Source organism: Chelonia mydas, chromosome 4 (genome assembly GCF_015237465.2).
Source record: "Chelonia mydas isolate rCheMyd1 chromosome 4, rCheMyd1.pri.v2, whole genome shotgun sequence".
In the NCBI taxonomy this organism is placed as follows: Eukaryota; Metazoa; Chordata; order Testudines; family Cheloniidae; genus Chelonia; species Chelonia mydas.
Window position 1 is genome coordinate 12,245,781 of NC_057852.1, and position 23,794 is coordinate 12,269,574.

Here is a 23,794-nt window from a genome sequence, read left to right on the forward strand (position 1 = left end):
ACCGACAAGTCTAGCAGGAGAATTAGATGTTTTATCTGATGTGACAGATATGTTGGCCCACAGATGGGCTGGGGGCATTGCCCTCCTAAATGCCAGTACTGTTGTCATTCAATGAGTGCAAGCTGCAGCTATTGACAGAAAGATAGATAGTAATTGCACTGCTGAAAAGAGATTCAGCCAAGTCACAGTGCGACTGTTTGGGTCTGCCCAGCAACTGCCACCACTCCTTTGGAATGGTCAGTGCTTGTGCTGAGTAGAGCAAGAATTAAAAATACTACTCCAGTCTCGGTTACTACAGAAATACCCCGGTTTACTAATGCAAGCCAACTTTTCTTTTCAGACTTTAAAAGGTTTGTTTGTGGTAAAGAGATTTGTGTTTTTTTTTCTTTTTAATATGCAGAGGCTTCTTAGAGTTAAGAGCCATTACCTTGGGCCAAGATTTGAAAAAAATGGATGCCTATAATTAAGCTCGTCAATAAATGTCTGGATTTTCAAGAGAGTTGAGACCCCCCCCCCCCCCCCCCCCCCCAAAAGCAGCTTCCACTGGCTTCTGGAAAGCTTGGCTGTGAGATTTTTATTAAGAATATCAGTGTGGAAAGCTTCTCAACAGCAATGTGAAGCGCACGTTGCTGCTTGTTCATTAGTAGGATCTCTTAGCTTGTGCTGCAATTAATGTATTTAGCTGCTTTTGTGTAGGGCTTGCCTTGGTCCGATTTGTTTTCCATTCTAATGAACTGTGTAGAATTGGATGCTGGGCTTTGATATTTTTGTCCCCCTAAAAGAAGCCCCTCCGTGTGTACCTTCCTGTTCTAGCTATGGCCTCTGTTGCTCATTAGAGCTTGGGGGTGTAATCAGTGCATGCAGCAGGCTGAAAAGAATAGGTAATATGGGATTAAAAACTCTCACATTAGAGAGAATATTTTATGCTCTAGCTGTTTTAGAAGTAGAGGGAAGTACCTTGCAAATAGTGAGAGGTGTCTCCAAAAGACTCGCTTGAATCACAGTATCCATGAGCTAGGAATACCTTACCTATTTATGCTTGATTCAAAAACAAAATGACCAGGGGTTAAATAATCATATCCCAGGGATCAGGAGGGGCCTTTTTGTGCAGGAAAGATACACGAATACCTGTCCCTCACCTCAGCTTGCTCTCAGAGGACAGCTGGCCATTTTCTTCACCTGCAGTTGTGTGAACTGTTGTACAAGCAAAGGAAACCAAGTTCCCACTGTTCAGGCCAGTGGAAGAATGCTCTTCCCAATGTGCATGAAGACAGCCGCCTGGCCAGCAGGGATTTCGGTGATCTGATGTCGAGACTCCAGCTGTTTGTATCCCGAATCAGTCACTGTGCTGATGAATCTGCCTTACAGTAGCTCAGGTACACAAATCGTGTGGTGGTGATGATGGCTTAGCATCTTACAAAATAGATAATCAAAAGCAACGCACAAATAAATTTCTGGATAGCTAGATAAAGCTATTGCCAGTTGTTTTTCCATACTGTGTTAGTAATATCCTAGATCACGGGTGTCAAACGTGCAGGCCCTGGGCTCGATACGTGGCCTAATGTATCCGAGGCGCACACAACCTATTTAGACTAGAGAATCTGAACTTTTCTTTAAAACAAAGTCGGTTTCTGGCCCTACTGGCTGCATAGATGCAGCCTCTGTTACCAGCTGGCAGGTTAAGCAATACCCTGGTGTCTTCCTGAGTCTGCAACGACAGCCATCGTTATGGAGGCACGTCTGCTCTCTGAGTGCACAATCAGCCATTGACACATGCCCATGGCCAGCTAGGACTTATGCTGGGGTACTGTGTACTCTGCCAGGGCATACCTAATGTTGAACACGTGTCTCTGAAGTGAGAGGGTGTTAGCTGATGGCCAGGGATGATTAGCCGATGGCCAGGGATGTTTGGTGAGGTGCCAGCTATGCCCGTTTTATACCATCCGTGACTTTAACCGCTAGGACGCACTGTCCCTTTGCGGCGGGCAGCCCGGGCTAGGCTGACGGATGCCCCAAGGTCCTAACCACCCGTGACTTTAACTGCTAGAGCTCAGAGCTCCTTCGCAGCGGGCAGTCAACACTGACTGACAGGTGCCCCAATGGCAGCACTAAGAGCCTCTCCACACCCGTGACTTTAACTGCTAGAGCTCAGAGCTCCTTCGCAGCGGGCAGCCAGGATTGACTGACAGGTGCCCCAAGAGTTTGCCCCGTGGAGGCGGCACAACTCAACGCTAGGCTCTTAGTACTCTCACCTAATGGCCAGGCTTTATAGCCAAAACGGCTGAGGTTCTTTAATTGTGTTGGCTGCTTTACAGTAAACCAGAGAAACAAGTCAGGCTTATGCACAATGGTTACCAAAATTTATTAAACTAGATTCTAATCATGTGGTTACAAAATTGCTAGTGCCTACTTATTTAAATGTAGAGATGTTACACACACAAACAAGTTACAAAACTGAAGCCACAATCCCAAGGAAAGAAAACAAAGTATAGAGCTCTATTTCAAAATATGTGTACACTAAAGATAGGAGATCAGCTGTGGGTGCTTCTTACCCTCCTTGCATCTCTCGATTCCAGCGGTGCCAAGCCAGGATCGGTCACTCAATTCCGCGGAAAGACGAATAAGGGACAAGGCTTAGGGACCCTCTTAGCTGCAGAAGCCTTGGGAGGCTGTCACTTATCTGACCAGCAGATAGATAGTGAAAAGCACTCAAAAATCATGGTGCTGTAGGTCCCCTACTTATACCTCTGTACTCCTTTATTCTCTTTCTCCTTTCTATGCTAAATTGGGGCTGGTCTGTCGGGGTGACGCCAGCTCTCGCAAGAGTAGTTCACACTTGCAAGGGAGAAACAATAAGTTTCGACTACTGGACATTTCTTTTATCAGGGTAAATATTTTCCCACCTAGGATGTTGGTGTGTGTGCATCATGCTGTTTTAGTAGGGGCTAAGAGCCATGTCTGTCACAGCGCCTCTGCCTGCTGTGAGCCTAATCGTTGTATATGTTCCCAGAGGCACATTGTAGCAGCACACCTGTGCTTCTCACAGCTTCAAAGGCTGTGCTGGAGTGCCCTGGTGTTTTGGCTCCCGTGTGTTTCCAGCAATGCTGGTCTGGTTGGGGGGCTGGCTGTCTGGCTACAGAGGGGAGGAAGGAAAAAGCTGCTTCGATTCAATACAGTATTTCCCTGTTTAGCACAGGCTGAGGTATGCGACTCCGACCTGTCAGGGCCAGGGTGGAAATTTCGTTTCTGTGCTGTCTGGAAGGAGAAGGGCATGCATCTGGGTCCCCTCTCCCCATTGCTTAGTTTACTTACAGAAACATCAAACTTGGAGAGACAGCTGGTTCTAGTTGATCCAGAAGCATCTTGAGTACACCTGGCTGGAGGATGGTAATGTATTTTTGTGGAAAAATTCAAAATTATTTTCGTTTGGCAGGTTTAGAAGAGAAACAAGTTCGTTAACTTGACAACAGTTGTAGACAGGGTTTTCTTCCTGTTTCTACTTTCACCTCCCACTATTTTGTCACAGAAAAAAGGATACAAAAGTGGGGACAAAAGGAAAAATAGAAAATATTTATTTACAGGTTTTAAGAAAGCAAAAAACCAAACAAAACAAACAAAATCCTGCCCAAAACCAAATTTTAGAAACGCTGATTTAATTTATTTATTTATTGGGGGGAGGGGAGGTAAAAGTTTGTTTTTGATAAAGGCCATTTTTCAAGAACAACAACAACAACAAAAAGTGATGTTTGACAGTTCTGGACCAACTCCTTGCTTTTGATGATCAAGGTTCTCTCTAAGCGTTCCCTGGCTTTGAATTTCTCCAAGCAAATGGGTGAGGATCTGGACAGGTGTCCGCTTCTGCCTTTCTGTGTGCTTCATCGAAGCGAAATAGCTAGACCTGAATCAAGGGCTAGGCATTCTGTACATCTGTGCTCCTTCTTCCTTGGCCAAATTCTGCTGTGCTAAATAAATAAAAGTTGTAAAAGGGGTCTTTTATTTCTTTAGATTCATATGTTGTTGTATAGGATTTTGATAAATAAAAATATGGATCAAAAAACTATCCCTCGAAATAGATGAGCCATGCCTGGCAAGCTAATCCACCCTTCCCCTTCAGCAATTCAATGTCTTCAAAGGTCTGGGGAGAAAACCATGTGCCTTAAAGGTGTAGGTGAGTTCACACCAAGTTGGGAGTGAATTCCAATGCTCTGGCATTCTCATTTTATACCATCAGGGCTTCAGCTCAGGTGCTTCTGCTGATCTTAGCTGTGGAAAAAGCAAAACTCCCGCCTGCTCTGTGCAACCTTAACACTGGGCTTCCAGAGGCAGGGCTCTGTCTGACCCATCTCATTCATCTGCTACGACAACTTTGGTCAGTACAGGCAGCTGTCACTGTGCTTCAGTGGGGTTTGACACAGCTACAGATTTTGCCTTCTGTCAGATTTACTTGTTTATAAATCCACTAGTGACAATGCTCATCCTTTACCATACACCTGTGCTGAGTGCAATACAAGTGTTTTGAAGGGACCATTATGATCACCTGCATCTGAGCTGCATAGCACAGGCCAGAGATTATCGGCCAGTGAGTTCTGTATTAAGGCCAATAAGCTGGTGAGCTGTAGTGTAGAAGATAGATACTAGGTACAGTTGGAGGTAAAGTGCCAGAATAAGTGTTTATATAAGTAAAAAGCGAGGGTGTCTCCTGTGGATTTCTTGGGTTCCCCATTCATCTTGCTTGCTGCCTGCCGTGTGGGCCCGCTGGGTGGTGGGGAAGGTATTCCGCTAGATCTGGTTGGAAATTTTCCAACAAAACAGTTTGTCACATCCTAAATTTCTCGTGAAAACAAGTCAGGTTCAATGAACTTTCAGGGGCCCCCAGGCAGGGTTTCTGCAGAGACCTCCCTGGCTGCCAGCTCTCCTGGAGGGCTGCTGGGGAGAGCCCTGTCATGTGGGACGCTCCCAGGTTTCCTGGCTCTATGACAGACCTGCCTTGCAGACTGCCAGGGACCTTGGGCTTCCAGGGTCTGTGGCTCTGGAAGTCCTGGCTTAAGCTAAGGGTCCCAGCTCCATGGCAGGGAGCCTGGAAGCCCTGAGATCCCTGCTCTAGCCAGGGCTCTTAGATGATACCCCTCTCCATACCATACCTGATAGCCTGGCAATCCTATAGGCTTGTTTCCCCTTTAGGACACTGAGGGTTAAACAACTGGCTTGCTTTCTGAGTGGGCCTCAATCAGGGCAGGTGAGCCTCATCTCCTAATCAGAGTCATCCCAGCACTGCAGCCACCTGCTCCCCTTGCCCTGGCAGGCTGTGCTGGGAGATCAGAGCAGGGGGAAAGCACAATGTGCTTGGAAAGGAGTTTGGTAAGTTCTTGCTTTTTCTTATAAGAGCCAGTAACAGTGTGTTCTTGTTTGTGCTCCCTGCTTGAGTCTGAGCAGTGCAATGAGCTTGTAAGCTGTCTGTGATGGCTTCTGTCCCTGCTCTGGTCTCTGAGTGCATCCCCTCAGGTGAGAGGCCGGGGGCCTTTATTTCTCCAGGGGTGGAATGCTGCATTTCTCCCTCCCTCAGACTGGGCCCTGGGCACCTGCACCTCATGTAGCCTCCCTATTTACCCAGCAGGTCCCACTGGGTAAATACCCTTGGGGAGTCTGTGAGCAGGGTGGAGCACAGTGACCAGGCAGCCTTCTGAAACCAAAGGCTGCTTGTCCTCACAGTAGCAACCCAGCATAAGCGAAACAAAGGCTTTTAAACCAACAAAGAGTCTACCCACCTCTCTGTCCCCCCCCACCCCTTTCTGTGATGATGACCTAGGCAGGCCTAAATTCTTCTGCTGCCGTGCTCCCCCCCAGCCCTGGGTGTCCTGCTTTCTCCAGCAACCCCCTTGGCTCTGGAAAGAGGGACTCTCACTTCATCCAGCTGGAGTTTCTTGGACCCGGGTCTCTGAGCCATGCTAATGTGTCCATACTGCACTACGCTGCCCTTCTGACTCAGCTCTGCGGCTTGACCCGTGTCCCCACTGCAGGGCTTGGACTCAAGTCACAGCGGAACGTGGGCTCTGACCTGCCCCCTAGCAGAATCACAGGACCTGGGATTTCAGTGCTTGCTGAGCCAGGCCAGACTGATTTGTTGGTAGATGGAGTGGGGACTCGGGCTCGAGCCTGGGCTAGCATGCAGTGTAGACACACCCTTAATTACCAGGACTGTAAGTCGCGCCTAGACAAGGCAGAATTGCTTGCTGTGCTTAACCCGAGGTTGCATACAATGTGTGTGTCCTGGAGCACCAGTTTGTCCTGTCTCTATTACACTCCAGTCCTTTTAGTGGATGCGTGTGAATTAAAATGTGTGAGAACATTCCTAAAAGCCGGAGCACAGGTGAGCCCTCAGACTGGGGATCTGCCAGCCCCGCTGGCGTCAGGCTCCTGACCCCGGCATGCCAGCACTGGCTCAGTTGTACATGGGTGACCCTGGCACATCAGGGCTGCGCTGACATCCAAGGTTTTGCAGTGTTGCTGGGCTGCTGTGAACCCTTGGCCTTCTACGCAGCCTAGGATCAGGCCCGCAAGCTGCATACGATTTCTGACCAGTGACACATGCTACCCCCACAGCCTGCCAGTAAATGTAGCTTCTGACCAGGTCCCCCTCTCCCATGGCTGCCGTGATGGTCCTTGCTGGCCATTGGCCCATCTCTGTCCTAGCTACCAGCTTCCCCGGGTGCTATAGGTTCTACCCACACTGCTCAGGAATCTTCCCCCCCAACCTGGGGCCGCTCCCCATTCACTGGCCAGTGCCGTCTCCCAGAAACCACGGATGCCCCCCCACCCTGCGCGCTGTGCTCAGCCAGCTCTCGGGGTGCCCGGGGCAGAGACGCTGACCCTCCAGAGCACACAGCACTGGGAGAGCTCACTTGTATAGAATCCTAGAATATCAGGGTTGGAAGGGACCTCAGGAGGTCATCTAGTCCAACCCCCTGCTCAAAGCAGGACCAATCCCCAATTTTTGCCTCAGATCCCTAAATGGCCCCCTCAAGGATTGAACTCAAAACCCTGGGTTTAGCAGGCCAATGCTTAAACCACTGAGCTATCCCACCCACACTTTGTGATGAGCTGAGCCATAGTGGCTGAGAGGAGCAGGAGGGGAGAATGGGGAGGATTCCCCAGGCAGTCTGGAGACCCTCAGACTTACGCAGGCTAGACAAGGGATCCTCTGCTGACTCTGGGCTGGAGGCCTCCGGCTGCCCTGCTCCCAGTGGGCAAAGCAGGAACAGGACGGGGAGCTGTGCTGCCTCAGTCCCCCTTCCTTGAGCCCCAGCCTGGTGGGTGCATGGCCACCCCACCGCCACGGCCTGAGCAGCATGAACTGGCCCTGGGGATTATACGCTTGGAGGCTTTTCCAGGGGGGAAGTTGCTGACTCCTCAGCTAGACCCCTGACCACACGCTCATCCTGCCCCCATGGCTACTGGCTGGCAGCTGAACTAAGCAGAGGTTGGAGGTCACTATGCAGTGGGGGAGTTGTAGGGTATAGCTTCTCTTGTGCTCCCTGGCCTCGTTTGTGTAACGGGGGAGCCTGCTGGTTCCAGGGCAGGGGAGTGCGTGGCCCTTCGCCCAGATAGAAACTGGGGAGCACCATTGATTCCTGCCAGCAGAGGGCCCCCAAATGCTTCCATTGAGAGGACATGCGTTCCCCATGGCATAACCCTGCCGCGCAGCCGGCTTCTTCCTAAGGCTCTGGCCTGGAGGGAGCCGGATTGTTACTCTGCAGAACAGCGCCCCGAATGGGGCAGAGCCAGCACACGCTACCCGCATCAGACAGGCCCTGGCTTCCATGCTCATCCTTCAAGCAGGCCACAGGAACAGCCCGTCACGGGTCACCTGCACCATTACAATGTTAACCACAGGTGCCTGCAGAGGGCATCCCCCCGCCCCGGTCCCAGCTGCAGCGAGGTCTGTCTGCCCTGTTCCCGTAGCAAGTGAGTCTGCGGTGTTCTGGAGGCGGACAATGCAGGGCGGCGAGTGGGGGAATCCTGCAAAGGAAAAGGCTGCTTCTCTGCTCGGAGAATATTTGAGGTTGAAGTACCGGTGAGGGGCACCCCCCCACCTCCGGCCACTGTTCGGTTTCTTTGAGGATGCTGGCGCGCCAGAGGAGCAATGGGGTGTTTGATGTGCACCCCTTGCTAGATTTCTAGGACCACTGCATTATGTGTCTCATTTCCAATGTACCCAGCAGGTGTATCCTAGTGGAGTAGCTGTCCCCAGGGGCGCGGAGGGCATTCTTGGCACTGGAAATCCTGATTTCCTGGGGTCCGCGGCCCAAAATCCAAGGCACTCTCAGTGGTGCTGCTGGGGAATGTCAGGCTAGATGGGTCAGATCCTGCTTCCATGATGTCAAAAGCTGAACTCCCGTGTGTGAGGCCAGATTCTCTCGCCCCTGAAATCAGTGGGAGTGGAGATCCCAGGCAGAGCGGGGGGTGGCGTTGCAGCAGCCAACAGCAGGGTGGCAGGTGGCAGCCAAAGAGGCTTCTGTGTTTGGTTAATCGCTGTCATGGTCCAGCTCTGACGCTGTGCCCTCAGCGTATTAGTTCCATCGTGGTGGGCTTGCACTGAGCTGCTGACGTGGCATTTGCACCGACCCGCTCTTCCCTTTGAACTTGGCTCTGTAACACTAACGTAAAATGAGCCGCTCCGGGGAGGTCTCTGCCTGTGGGGAACGCTGTCCGTGAGCACCAGCTTCGTGGACCCAGAACTCGAACTCAGCACTCTCTTCTAAAGTGACGCTTGTCAGGACCTACTGACCCCTTCATCCCGACTGGTTAAGTCACAAGAGGAATCGACCTTCTAGGCCGTGTGAGGTGCTCACGTTCCACGCTGGGACACGGGGAGGCAGCACCTGTAGAGAATCTACCTGGTGTGACTCTGCTTTTCACCCAGTTCACTGTATCCTTGCAGCAGGGCCAGCATGGACCAAGAGCTAACGGTGTCTGAAAGGTCTGTTGCTGGTTTGTGATGCTCCTCTTCTAGATCAATAAATGAAGGGTCATTTGTAGCCGTGTGGATTTTTGGCCTGGAGGTCACAAATAGCTGTCGGAAGGGCATGACCCCCCTTCTCTATCTCGTGCTAAATGAGAGGGGGGTTCCTGGATGGATGTGGGGGGTATGGGTGTCCCGGTGTGGAAAAGGCTAAAAGTCACGTGTCTAGCATGCACTTAGGAGCGTTACAATATTTCTGACCTTGGCCAAAACATGGCCCTTAAGCGGGAGATGTCTCCCTCAGCTTTGCTCGAGGAAGATCAGGCAGGACCTGTCGTTCGTTGTACTGCTGTTGAGGCCTGTTGGAAACAGCTTCAGTAATCATTCAAGTCTAATGCGAAATTACTCTGCCTCTGAGATCGTAGGGAGGGAAGTATGGGGAGGACGTTTTATGTTTGTGAGTTCTGTACCAAGCCCTAGACTGGCTGGGCTGTAAAACCCCACTGTGCGCTAAGGCACCTGTCACTTCCTCAGGGCTGAGGGAAGGGCTGGGTAATTCCTGATGCGCTGAACCATTCCCCACAAGGTGGGCTCTGGAATCAGAGGGGCTGGGGTCGTTTGGGATCAGACACATCCTTATAGAGGGTGAGGGAGATCTTGAGCCAATAGTAAACAGGCCAAGTTTGTCTAACCATGTCTGTCTTTCTCTCTCTGGTGGTTGGACGTGAAACTTAGGGTGCCCAGGGAAGGGTAGATGGCTGAGAGCAGCCCCTGAGACTAATGGCGTCTGTCATGAGAGAGACAAGGAGGGTGAGGTCATATCTTTTATTGGACCAACTTCTATTGGTGAGAGAGAGAAGCCTTGAAGCTCGACAAAGCCTTTCTTCAAGCGTCTGCCACGTCACGGATGGAGGCGGCTCAGGAGTTTTTGAATATTAATTTTTCTTTCATTATTTGTATAGACTGCAGTAAATTTAGGCCTTAATAGGTTGTCATAATTTTAAATAAGTACATTTTTCTTCGTAAAAATAACCCGCAGTGTAAAAATTCTGATTTAAATAAAGAACATGCCATTTTTTTATTTTAAAACAATTGATTTTTAGCCACCCTGGTCTTGCGTAAGGTCATTGCAGGCCGTTAGGTTCTGGGATGACTGTTTGGGTTGAGATGTAGTGTGGTCCCTATACTCCTGTCTGTCGTCCAAAGGTTGGAGGAGAACTTATCTCACAACCTCTGCAGGGTGTGGGGAGCTATGCTGGTGACGCGGCATCCCCTCCTCCATGCAGGGCAGCAGAAAGGACAATGGATGTTGAGGCCCGGCTAAACGAACTTGCAGAGGCTGTGGGTTCACAAGGAACCAAGCTCCACGTCCCTGGAGAGCTGTGTACAATTCGCTGTGCAGCCCTGCCATTGCACCACGATCAAGCTGATAGAGGAGTGCTGGGCTTGGCTACTCAGCCCAGAGCTGTACTCTGACCCCACCAAAGGGGGTTTGCAGAATGCCCCGGCAGGAGGTGATACTCCTTGAAAGCAGCATTTGCTGCTTCTTTTTTCCTGTGTCAGCTTCCACATTTCTCTTGGGGAACAGGCCACTGAGGCCTGTCTGTGCTAACGCATGTCTCTAACAAAAATTCCCAACACTGCTGTCATGATGGCTGGATCCATCTTTCTGAAATGGGTTGTCTCTATTTAAACAAAACAGATACAACTAGACACAAACAGGCTTCCACTCAGCTTGAGTCCCAGCTTTGTCTGTTTACCCACCACCCCACCCCTGTCCAGCATGCCTGATGGCATACAGCAGTGGTTCTCAACCAGGGGTACATGTACCCTGGGGTACGCAGAGGTCTTCCAGGGGGTACATCAACTCATTGAGATATTTGCCTAGTTTTATAACAAACCAGATAAAAAGCACTAGCGAAGTCAGTACAAATTAAAATTTCATAGACACTGACTTGTTTATACGGCTCTGTATACTATACACTGAAATGAAAGTACAATATTTACATTCCAATTGATTTATTTTATAATGATGTGGGAAAAATGAGAAAGCCATGTGTCAGTAATAGCGTGCTGAGACACTTTTGTATTTTTATGTCTGATTCTGTAAGCAAGTAGTTTTTAAGTGAGGGGAAATCAAGACAAATCAGATTCCTGATTTGGGAGAGGGATAGCTCAGTGGTTTGAGCATTGGCCTGCTAAACCCAAGGTTGTGAGTTCAATCCTTGAGGAGGCCATTTAGAGATCTGGGGCAAAAATTGGGGATTGGTCCTGCTTTGAGCAGGGGGTTGGGCTAGATGACCCTGAGGTCCTTTCCAACCCTGATATTCTACAATTCCTGAAAGGGGTACTGTAGTCAGGGAAGATCGAGAGCCACCGGCATACAGTGAAATCTAGTGGGTGAATAACCTACTACAAGTAGACATATGACAGTTGCTCATGCTAGTTCAGCCATCTCCTCCTTGCTGGGGTCCCCAGTGCTGTTGTCTTGCTCTTGCCTGGCCTCATTTGAGCCCTGTGGGGACGGGGAGTCACCTGACGCCGCTTCTGAGGTGACAGACTCTCTTCATTCATCTTGACAAAGCCCTGGCTGGGATGATTTAGTTGGGGATTGTCCTGCTTTGAGCAGGGGGTTGGACTAGATGACCTCCTGAGGTACCTTCCAACCCTGATATTCTATGATTAACCTTGGTCTGGGTGAGCAGTCGCTGATTGGTACGGGCCTGACACCGCCAGGAGGCATCGCTGTCCTGGGAGAAGCTTCAGACTGGAGTAGGGAGGCCAATCCGCAGGGGCTGAGATCTGCTGGAGTCTGTGACTCCACTGATAAGGTAATCAGGCCCTGCTGCTTCTTGCCCATCACAAGGAAATGTGTAGTAAGAGGATAAAGGCCGGGGGGCTGGTAACTCACTCCCAGCCAGTGCTATGGAAACAGCTGCATTAACCCTCCAGACTGGAGGATACAATGGAAATCGGAGGGGGTGCAAGGTGTAGAACTGGGGTGCAGCCTCCCCTGATGGCAAATCCACCAAGGGCCTCTCAGTACGGGGTTTTAACCCTTAGCACTGTAAGTGCCATCCTGGGGCCTTACTGAGACCCTGTGAGGCCCCTAGCTAGAATGGGGATTCTCCTTGTATTGGCGTTGAGTGGGTTCCATCTCCCTGTCCGGTGGGGAAGCACCAAGCATGCCCGGCTCATGCATCTCATTCTGAGTGTAGCAGCAGGTCTAGCTAGCCCAGCGTCCTTGAGGTCAGGGCTCCTTCTGGGCCCATGCAGAGCCCTGTGGCCATCTGAGGCCTCAAAGCACAGAGGCTGCCAGTTCTGCCTAGCCCCTCTCTGCTCTTGGCTCTGCTGGGCTTGGGGTATCCATGTGTATGCGTGTCCTCCCCTGAAGTCCTTGCTGGGGCAGCCGGTCGCGACTTGTTACCCTGAGACTCCCAGGCACCAGCAAGGGCTGGGCACAGGGTGAGTCATGTCCTGACCTGAAGAAAAGGACAGAAGTACGGTGCCACGGATGCGCTCTCATGGAGAGATGCTGCAGGGCGTGACCCTAATGACAGGCTAGGTGCTTACCCCTTGACTTAGTTCCTTGCACCCCTCCTAGTGCAGAGTCCCTTGGGAGGACAGCGTTGTCTGCTCTCCCAGCCTGTCCCGGTTCTGGGCGCCATAGATATTCATCCTTCCGTTCTTTCCCATGAACTCCAGAAGCTTTTTGAAGGAGAAAATGCCTCCAAGTGTCACTGCCTTGCCCTAACCAAACCCTGCCGGAGCCCCTAACTCTGATCAGGTGTGTGCTGTTAATAGAGGCTGACACCTGCTGGGCAATGCCAGTATTGCATCAGTCTCTCATACTCTCCTGGGCTGGTCTCCGAATGCCCATGGGAAATGCCAGCTGCAATATGGTGATACTGCACGTCCCACCTTCAAAATTAGGTCTTCCAGATACAATTCCCTTCTCACCAGAGGGGCGCTAGGCCAATGCTGGAGATGTTCCCACGGAGGAAGCAGGGTGTGGTGGCATGGCCACTGGACTATTCCTATTGCCTTTTCCCCAGCTGGTGGTGCTGTGCCAGCAAAAGTTCACTTCGTTTTTTTGCAAAGCACCTGGCTTTGGGAGCTGGGCGATGGAGATGGGGCAAGGGGCATCTGTGTTAACATCTTCTATCTTTTGTGGGTCCTGTGGAAAGCCAAAGCTTCAGAGTGTGGATCCTCTGCGTACTTCCATGGGCAACTCCCCCACCCCCACATCAATGAAATAAAATATAGGGAACAATCATTCCCCCCTCGGGGACTTAATTCCTCTGCAGACTGTGTCCCAAACATCCCACCTGTGGGCAGTTACTGCTCAGGTACAATCCAAAGCAAACTCACCCCAGGAGTTTGGAACTTGGCAGTGTTGGGGACCAATCCTTAAGACTGAGATCCCTCATGTGCCTTTTAGCCAGCCCCTTTCCAACCGCCCACTGCACTGCAGCTCACAGCACGTGGGTACATTTCTGGCTCTGCCTCTGATTGGCTGTGTGTCCTTGAGCGAGTCATTTCACCGCGCTGCCTGTTTCCCTTCTCACCCTTTGTCTTGTGTAGTCTGACTGCAGACTCTTCAGGGTGGAGAGGCTCTCCCTGGGCGCATACCCTAGCTAGCACAATGGGGCTTTGATCTAGCTTACACTCCATACGAATACAACATTCCCCCTAGTATCTCTAGTACCAGGTGCGCTAGTGTAGCGGCATTAGGGCTTACAGGCTTCGTAGGCTGCAGTTACCGGAAGGTGACCTGCTCACACATGCATGTGAGTGGGTTTGACATTCTAGCCACTGCTGTAACACAATGAACTTCCTTCAGAATTCTCCCTGCGTATAAACAGGTGACACTTTGGCTTGTCTTGCGAGGGCTGGGGTTTGAATGGTGGGGGAGCAAAGAGAGGTGCTCATTTCTGGGAATGAGAACAGCCAAGCTAATTTTTGACTGTCCCTCCTGGTGTGTCAAAGGCCTGTGTAACGAGCACCTGAGATCAGGGATGGAGCCTCGGAAGCGGATGGGGGAGTTACAGAACTGCTCTCTCACAGGCTGTCAGTAAGGACACTTCTTTCCCAAAGGCCAACGTTCAGCACATTCTGGGAGAGGGTTGATCTGTCCTGAAAGATACAGATTTAGAGTACAGTTCTTATAGTGTGTAATCAGCTAACAAAACACTGGCTCATGTTACTTGGAAACAAGGTGTTTCACGTAATGCAAGTGTTGCCAGGGTTATTATCTGTGTTTAGTATATTTGGGAGGTCAATACATGGCTAAAGGAAGGGAAGTCTTGACCCAGGTCATTCTGCACTGGACGCAAACCTTTTCAGAAACTACCGCTGGCCCACTTCCAACACTACACTGCAGGTTAAGCATGTCTTTGCAAATCAATGGAGTTACAGGACAGATGCATGATGAGTCCATCTTGTCCCCCTGCCATGCAGAGCGTGGTCCTTTTACCCAGGACTTGCAATAAATTGGGGATGGGGATTTGTGAGCTGACACACCCGCCAGCTCTTTGTTGCCTCCTTGTGGTGCCATGCACCCATGAGACACAGCTATGCGGGCCTCAGGCCTTTGTAATCTCCCTTGGTCTGTAGCAGTACTCCCTCTGCCAGCTGGTCCTGTCCCCATGCGCTGGGAGCTGAAGTGAAGGTATCCAAGCAGGGAGCAGCAGAAGACACAGTCACGGCAGTGGAGAGGACCGTGGGATGGGGAGGGGCAGTGGCTTGCCTTAGTACTGCCCTGTCCCAATGATACTGTCTCATGTACCCACATGCTGTGAGCTGCAGTGCAGTGGGGGGTCGGAAAAGGGCTGGCTAAAAGGCACATGAGGGATCTCAGTCTTAAGGATTGGTCCCCAACACGGCCAGGTTCCAAACTCCTGGGGTGAGTTTGCTTTGGATTGTACCTGAGCAGTAACTGCCCACAGGTGGGATGTTTGGGACACAGTCTGCAGAGGAATTAAGTCCCCGAGGGGGGAATGATTGTTCCCTATATTTTATTTCATTGATGTGTGGGAGTTGCCCATGGAAGTACCCAGAGGATCCACACTCTGAAGCTTTGGCTCTCCACAAGACCCACAAAAGATAGAAGATATTAACACAGATGCCCCTTGCCCCATCTCCATCGCCCAGCTCCCAAAGCCAGGTGCTTTGCAAAAAGACAAAGTGAACTTTTGCAGGCACAGCACCACCAGCTGGGGAAAAGGCAGGATTTCTCTACAGGAGGCATGCATTTCCTTCCTGGGGTGGGGGTCAGGGGAATGTAAAGATGCCCAATTTTGGCCCTGGGATTCGGAATGTCACCCAGGCAAAGCAGCGCTGCTCACTGAAAAGGGTGGAGGAATTTCAGCAAGGGTCAATTTCCCCAGTGCTAGGGAATATGTGTTCTTTAAGCCAATACTAAATACCAGCAGCGTGACTTATGGTTCTGTTACTTCACAGCCAAAACTATTCCATCTCAATCACCCCACAGAGCAGGAATAAAGCAATTGTAATAAGACACCTGCAAGATCAACATTTCCTGCCTAGGAAATAAGTCTTGGCTTAAAATTTATTTTCCTTTGGCATTGATCTGAGGCAGCCATTGCTCTGTGGCCAGGGTCTGTTCCGCTGACATTAACTGACGACAATACAAAAGCATTTTTGTATTTATCAGGGTTGAAAATGGGCATTGAGGAAATGCCCTTCTGTTCATCTGTTCTTGGTCAGTCCTCGTAACATACACCATGCTGTAATCAATCACTGTAATATCGTGAGAAAACCCCCTTTGCGTGTGTGTGTGTGTAAATAACTAAATAAAGCGACTGATATGACTACATCCCTTTTGTATACTTGCCAACCAAGTTTTTTTCCTCTAAAACACAATGAAATAAAAATCCCCTAAAATATTCATGTGTAGTTAAATGAAAATGGCAAAAAGCCTTTGACCAAAAACTAGAATTGAAATGTAAATATCGACTGCCAGGGGGGAAAGGGTTTGGGCCCTGATTCAGCAAAACACTTAAAGATGCATTTTGGTCCCATGGAAATCTTAAAGTTAAGCGCCTTCTTCAATGTTTTGATGAACGTCTACAAGGTATAAGATTTGAGCGTCTACTTGATTTTCATGATCAGATAAGTTGACAGGCTGCCGCCACAGAAGAATAAATATTGGTTAAATCTGGTCTCGGTCATGTTAAAGCCAGACAAATTTCTCCATCTACCTTCCCCAGAATAAATGCTTCGAGTCTCTTTTCTCAGAAAAAGCTGTCCAGGTACTTTTCATCCCGACAGTGAATTCTTGCAGCTGTCCGTACAAAGCTGGTTAGCTGAGATCCCTACTTAACTACAGGTTGGTTGCACAGATGCCACAGCCTGGGATGAGAGCGCTGGCTGGCTTTCAAGGTGCTGCATGCTTGGCATTGCGACCCATTTGAATCCAGATGGTGATGGGGGAGGCTCCCTTGCATGTTCTGAAAGCTTTTTGAATCTGCTCTCTGTTCTTCCAAAGCCGTGTTGATTCCGAGCTTTCTGGTGTCCTTCGACGTTGGGCCAGTACTGTGTGTTTACACTGAGGCCTTGCTCCTGCAGCGGAATCTCCTCTAGCCAGGTGTCTGCACCTGTATGGAGCCTCGCTGGCTAAAGTGCAGCTCGTGTCGGTGTAAATATCTGCTCATGTCACCTTGTCTAGTCTCGAACAGGGAATGGACACCTGCTAAGCCTTCCAATATCTGAAGGGCTGTTATAAAGAGGATGGTGATCAATTGCTCTCCATGTCCACTGAAGGCAGGGCTAGAGGGAATGGGCTTAATCTGCAGCAAGGGGGATTTAGGTTGGATATTGGGGAAAACTTTCTAACTATAAGGGTAGTTAAGCTGTGAAAGACTAGAATCCCCATCACTGGAGGTTTTTAAGAGCAGCTTGGAGAAATACCTGTCAGAGATTGGCTAGCACAGGGCTGGCTTCCTCCTTGTCCCAAGGGTGGTCAACCCCTGCTCAGCTCCAGGCCCTGCCCACACTCGACCCCTTTCCCCAAGCCCCTGCTCCACCTCTTCCTGCCGCCGCTTCTCCCCTGTCCCACCCAGTTCTGCCATCTTCCCTGCCCCCCCCCCCCCACAGGCCTCCTGCTCGTCTCTGAACAGCTGATCATGGCGGGTGGGAAGCACTTGGAGGAGGAGAGGAGCTGGTTGCCAGTGGGTGCCAAGCACCTGCAATGTTGTTCCTGTGGATGCTCTATGTGGGCTAGGTTTATTTGGTCCTGCCTCAGTGCTGGGGGCTGGACTTGGTGACTTCTTGAGATCCCTTCTAGCCCTGCATTTCTCTGATTCTATGATTGCAGGGCTGAGTATCTGTTCCTTTAACAGATTTAGCCAACCCTAACTATGCCCCAAGCACTTCATCTAATGCTTAATGAGGTGGTTCCCCACCGTGAATCTAATGCTAGCTGAAGGTTAATGTAGTTTCTCACAGTATTTCCAAGTGCCAGGGAAGTGGAAAAGGCAAAGAATGCTAAAGAACGAAGCAATGGCTACCGGAACGCAGCGGAATTCTCCTTGGTGCCTGCAGACCTGGCAGAAAGGGGACGGAGCTGCCGAGTGAGGATCCAAACTTCCCTTTTGTTAGGAGCAGTTCAGGTGTGGGGGCCAGTTCTGATATGGGTAGTGGATGTCCCAATCAGGGCTCTGCTTTGCCAGGCACTGCAGAGTAATTATAGGATTGATTAGTGCTATTGAGTTTATTAGCCAATCACCTTTTAAGCCACCCTTTTAGAATGAACAGGTAATTCTATCTGGCTACGACAATTCCAGAGGATAGCTAACCATTCTGAAGTGAGAAAATCAGAAGAAAGATCGTGGAGAGTTCTCTGAAGACATCCATGCAGTGTGCAGTAGCAGTCCAAAAAGCAAACGGGATATTAGGAATCCTTAAAAAAGGGAAAGAGAATAAGACAGAGAATATCTTATTGCCTTTATATAAATCCATGGTATGCCCACATCTTGAATACTGCATACAGATGTGGTCCCCTCATCTCAAAAAAGATATACTGGCATTAGAAAAGGTTCAGAAAAGGGCAACTAAAATTATTAGGGGTTTGGAATGGGTCCCGAATGAGGAGAGATTAAAGAGGCTAGGACTTTTCAGCTTGGAAAAGAGGAGACAAAGTGGGGATATGATAGAGGTCTATAAAATCATGAGTGGGGTGGAGAAAGTGAATAAGGAAAAGTTATTTACTAATACAAGAACTAGGGGCTACCAAATGAAATTAATGGGCAGCAGGTTTAAAACAAATAAAAGGAAGTTCTTCTTCACTCAGCGCACAGTCAACCTGTGGAACTCCTTGCCTGAGGAGGTTGTGAAGGCTAGGACGAAAACAGGGTTTAAAAGAGAACTGGATAAATTCATGGAGGTTAAGTCCATTAATGGCTATTAGCCAGGATGGGTAAGGAATGGTGTCCCTAGCCTCTGTTTATCAGAGGGTGGAGATGGATGGCAGGAGAGAGATCACTTGATCATTACCTGTTAGGTTCACTTCCTCTGGGGCACCTGGCATTGGCCACTGTTGGTAGACAGGATACTGGGCTGGATGGACCTTTAGTCTGACCCAGTATGGCCATTCTTATGAATTTTAAGGTTTAGTGTAACTTCTTTACAACTGTCTAGCCTATTTTAAGCATTTATGTGGTTCCCATCACCATAGGATTTGATTGTCTCACACTCTTTAATGTATTTATCCTCACAACACCCCTGTGAGGTGGGGTAGTGCTATTGATCCCATTGTCCAGATGGGAACTGAGGCACATAGGCTAAGTGAGTTGCCTGAGGTCACATAGGAAGTCTGTGGTGAAGTCAGGCCTTGAACGTAGTTTCCCAAGTCCTAAGCTAGTGCCTTAACCATCTCCTCTCTATTGATGTCTTCCTTCTTTGCTTTAGTAAGTTTTCCCAATCTCTACAATATCCTTGTACGTAGCGCTCAATAAATAGCTTGTAATAGTTCTGCGTTTCCTTTGGTACCATGATCATTTTGCTCCAGGTGTTGTATCTGGGCACTAGGGTGCCAACCCAGCGTAACACTTAAGCACATGCTAGCTAAAAATATTGCACACAATTGGAGGAGTTATGGCTCCAGCTGGGCCGTAACCAGAGCGGGGTGAGAGGGGCAGCTGCCCAGGGTGCAAAGCCATGGGGGGCGGGGGAATTGGGTGGAAAAGTAATGGAAAAACACCAGTAGGAATTTGCAAATATGCTTGCTTACCCCAGACGCTAAAATGCCTAGTTACGGCTCTGGGTTCCAGTGTAGCAACCCCTCCTCTGGGCAAGGCCAGCACTTCCATGGAAACATGGGGCGGGTGGGGGGTGGGGAAGGGGCAGCAAAGTCTGAAATTGCAGCATTGGTGTCTACAGTCTGCTCCCCCTTTCTGCAGCCAACACCTGGGCTGCTCCTGTTCCCCCTGCATACAGGCTGGGTGTGAAAGACACATCTCTGTTGCAGGAATGCAATGAGCATGATAAGCCCAGTACAATCACTCTGTTTTCTATTTAACGTTCTGTCCCCTTACTTGATGAAATACATATTTAAAAAGGCAATTACACTGCCTCCGAGCAAAGCCCTTGATGAGCAAAATTCATCCCAGTGCAAAGCTTCATAACCCTGGGGTGATGCCTACCTATACCCCATTTCTCAGAAAAGGGGGGATATAATGAAAGTGCTGACAAAGGTGGTAGTGTGAATGGGACCAGAGTCGGGGTGTTTGCATCAAATGCTCCAGCATCTGTATTGTTACACCTGATAAGTGTAAACAGCGATATCTCGGAAGCTGATGGTACCTGTTACTGATTTGAAAAATATCATATAAATAATCTGAAATCTCCAGTTTGCATCTCGGAGTAGGTTGTGTGTGTATATGTATATCGTGTGTGCACTCTTGTTATATTTCAGCTTAATTTGAAATGACTATCTGTTTCAGTCTGGAATGAAGCTAGGTTCCACCTTTGCAGGGGAGGGGGAACATCTTTGCATGACTACACGGTTGGCGGTTCGAGGATACTGAGTTGCAAATCAAATAGAAGGGTCATTACACATAATGAAGGGACTTTACAGGGAGGTGCTAAACGATGTACCGTATATATTTATGGGTACTGTCGTGGGCTGAGAGAAAGCCAGGCTTGTGTGTTACAAAGGGCAATGCTGAATTAAAACGCACCTTCTACCAACCATTGCCATAGTAGCCCTACGAATTATTTCCTGTTTTGCTGGGAAAAAATGCTGTTAATCCATTTGTCTAGCAAATTATATAATTACGATCTCAAGCATAGCAGCTGTGAGTAAGCTGCAGAAGACTGAAGTGCCAAGTCCCCTTTAGCTGAGTTTGCTGCTAATTATAAAACCAAAGTCAAGAACCAAGCAAGCTTTAAGCTAGGCCTTCATAGTTTCTGAACAAGAGAAATTCCTCTGTAGGCTCCATACGCAAAACGAAGTGCTGAAGGAAAACGATGGTTCACCTGACCAGCGGTTCCTTTGGCAGAAAGCTTCAGAACATTGTCAGGTTCGAAAGCCTGTTTTGTAAGGAGCGACTTCCTCACCGCTTTTACTTAGATTGAAACTGAAATTTGACTTTCCATCAGCTACGCTGTTAGTTTTTAACATTTCCCTCCACTTGGGCAAGGTGGAGATTGAGCAGTTTCACTTTGTTCTCACAGCCTGGTGATAACTGCAGCCTCCCTCTGCTTGCTGTTTGTGCTTCAGCTTGTCTCACCCTTGTATGCACGCCCACCCCACCCAGGTAAAAAAATACCCAGTGAAACACTTGCCCATGTGGTGCTAGTTTCTGGGCATACCCCCATTATCCCTTGTTCTAGGTGAAGCTCCTTACATTTCTCTTATGGCTATCTTAAATGAAGGGAGTGAGGTTTAACCCAACCCATAAAAATACCAAGGGAATGGGTACTCTAGGAGAAACCACACCAGAAAGGGACACTGGGAGCAACTTCTTTAAAATTCTGTTACTTAATTGGGCTGACACCTCTGTGTCTGGTGGAGTTGCCCATTCTCTAGATGTTGCTAATGTTGCCTGACTGACTGACAGGGTGCTGGTGAACCTTGGTGAATGAGGGGTGTAACCGTGCCTCAGTGGGTCACAACTGAGAATACCAAATTCAGGACAAACTGCTGAAAAATAGGGCAGACACACCCCAAAACTAATGGTTATTCTCCCATGAGATATACCAAACCAGCAACAAAAGTAACCTTCTGTGTCACCGCACTGGCTAACAAGAAGTCAGAAAAGCAGTTTCCTTAGGTATTCCAGTCCTTGTATCACCACCAAAAACACTAGAATTAAAGATGAGTGGTTCTATAAAACCAGTTTTATCAGATAACAGGTTCTTCTGATCCCAAAGGACCAGCCACACACCCAGGTCAATATATAACTCAGATCTTACCCAATAATCACACTGTTGCCAGTCCTTTAGTATCTAAAATCTAAAGGTTTATTTATAAAAAGAAAGAAAGGTGAGAGTTAAAATTGGTTAAAGGAATCAAATACATACAGTAATTGCAACGTTCTTGGTTCAAGCTTGTGCCATAGTGGAATAAACTGCTGGCTTAAGTCAAGTTTCTGGTTGCTTCCAAATCATTGGAAGGTCCTCAGTCCCTTCGTTAGAATGCTCCCATTAGTATAAGTTCATAGTCCAGAGGTCTGAGCTGGAAAGAGGCAAAATGGAAATGTTTCTAGGGCCTTTTATAGCCTCTGCCAAGTGACGGGAAACTGATTGTTCTCACTGTGGAAAATTACCGGTAACAAGATGGTGTTTGGAGTCAAGTGGGCAAGTCACAGGTCCATGCACGATTTCGCTTAGTCACAGCAGAAGCCATTACCTATACTCCAGATGGAACCTTCACAGGAAAGTCCATTCATTAAGGGTAGATGGGCGTCTCCCATGGTCCACCGTGAGTTAAGTGTTCCTTGATGAGCCACTTGATTTGAATAGTCCCTTCAAGATGTGCAGGCTAAATACCTTGTGGGCATTAACCCAGGAACAAACATATTTGAAATCCAGGTATAGAGCCAATGCTCATAACTTCAAATACAAAAATGATACATGCATGCAAATAGCATAATCATACTCAGAAAATCATAACTTTTCCATAGACACCTTACTTGACATAATTTGTACAAGATTTGTTACAATTATATAACGGTAGTAACAACAATGATCTACATGGTCATATTTAATCAGATAACGTCACAAGGGGTTAACCTCAGCTCCCTTCTTGCTCTCTTGGTACAGATGCTGGGGGAAGGACTGAAAACTGGCTGCTTGGGAGATGGTTCCGTGCCTTTGGGAAGGTAGAACTTCACGTCTAGGCACCTTGTTTGGAGTTGAACCTGAACAGTGGTATGTTCTGCGTACTCTTTTTAAAGGAGGAAGTCTTGCTGGCTCTCTTATCTGGAGCGATGCCACTTGTCCTTGGCCTCTGAGCTCTAGTACAAAGGGTTTCTCCTAGCTTATTGGGTGATGGTGATTATTGTGGCAGCCTCTTGTTACAACAATGGTGGCAAATCATGGGCATCTTATTCCTACTGAGATGGGTGGCCTTGGGATGCTGCTGTTGCTATGGGCTTCAAAACTCACACTTTGGGAGAGGCTCCAAAGTTTGCGGGGTTGGCATCCCTGGTTATCCATCCTGCTGAGAGTCCCCAGACAATTACGGCTGTAGTAATAGCGTGAACAAGCTTTCCCACATGGCTTTGCCATAGTCTCTTCCTTGTAACTTGCAGTGAGATCAACTTTCTGCTATTCTAGTCTGGGGCTTCTCTAAGCAACCTGGTGTTTGGCTTTTTGACGTGGCTGAATGTTCACTTGTAAGTATCTCGAAAGGACCAATTTCATTTGCAAACTAAAACAGGTGAACTTCTATTGCTGCCCCCACTGGAGTTGCTGTGATGCTCTTGTGGATTAAGTTTCCCTGAAATCAATGGGTGGTAACATGTACCTCATACAATCCATGCCCCAGCAGGCGCACTTGATATGTTGGCAGCGATGGGGCTAGCCTCCAGTTCGCAAATGTGTTAAACTGGTTTATTAAGCAACTGTCCTGGCAGTCGCTCTGTGTCGTGCTGTTTCCATTAATGTGTGATTGTTTGGGAAATGAAATTGCTATAGCTAGGAACCCAGAGTTACAGCCGCCTTCCTACTGGTGGTATAATGTTTCCATGAAAAACAAGAACCAAAAAGGTAGCTCCCATCAGTTTGGAGGAAGGCAGAATCCCCGGCCTGCTGCATGCTACCCAAACTCCCCCTGTTCGGAAGAGGTGCCTGGTCCAATATAGTGTCCTGGAACAACAACCTCTGAGTTTGTTTGCACTCTTATGGGTGCCCCAGCCATGCAAAATGGCAGGCCATAAGATCAATGAACTTCACAAGACCCCTGTGGGATAGGGACATGTCATTCCTGGGAAAGCTGAGGTGCAGAGACTAAGTAATTGGCAGCGTGTGACTTTGTGGAAGTCAGGAGTGGACCATACACATCCCAGCTGTGAGTCCAGTGTCTTCACCGCAAGACTGTCCTTCCTCCCTGTTCCCTGTGCCTGAAGCGGACTTTGTAACAACTCAGTAGGAGACACGTCACCCACCCAATCCAACCCAAGTTTCACGTGAGAACCAGCATGCACTGGGGCTATAATCTCTGAGAATTCAGTTAGCTTCAGGCAGAAGATTGGAACTCATGCATTTCCAATAAGCCTTCTGTGTCCGTCACATCTACCTATGGGGCCTTGGCAAAGCTAGCAATCTGAAACCTGTGCATCAGCCCAGGAGTAGACTTCCTGCCCCAGT

The 23,794-nt window shown here is 48.9% G+C and overlaps 1 long non-coding RNA gene across 1 annotated transcript in view; it reads left to right on the forward strand.

Moving 5' to 3' along the window:
- Positions 1–5,043: 5,043 nt before the first annotated feature.
- Positions 5,044–23,794, forward strand: part of LOC122465443 — a 94,096-nt gene continuing 75,345 nt past the window's right edge. Inside the window, exons 1-2 of the long non-coding RNA XR_006290309.1 lie at positions 5,044–5,358; positions 22,247–22,354. This is a non-coding gene — a long non-coding RNA (uncharacterized LOC122465443). The remainder of the gene's footprint in view (positions 5,359–22,246; positions 22,355–23,794) is intronic.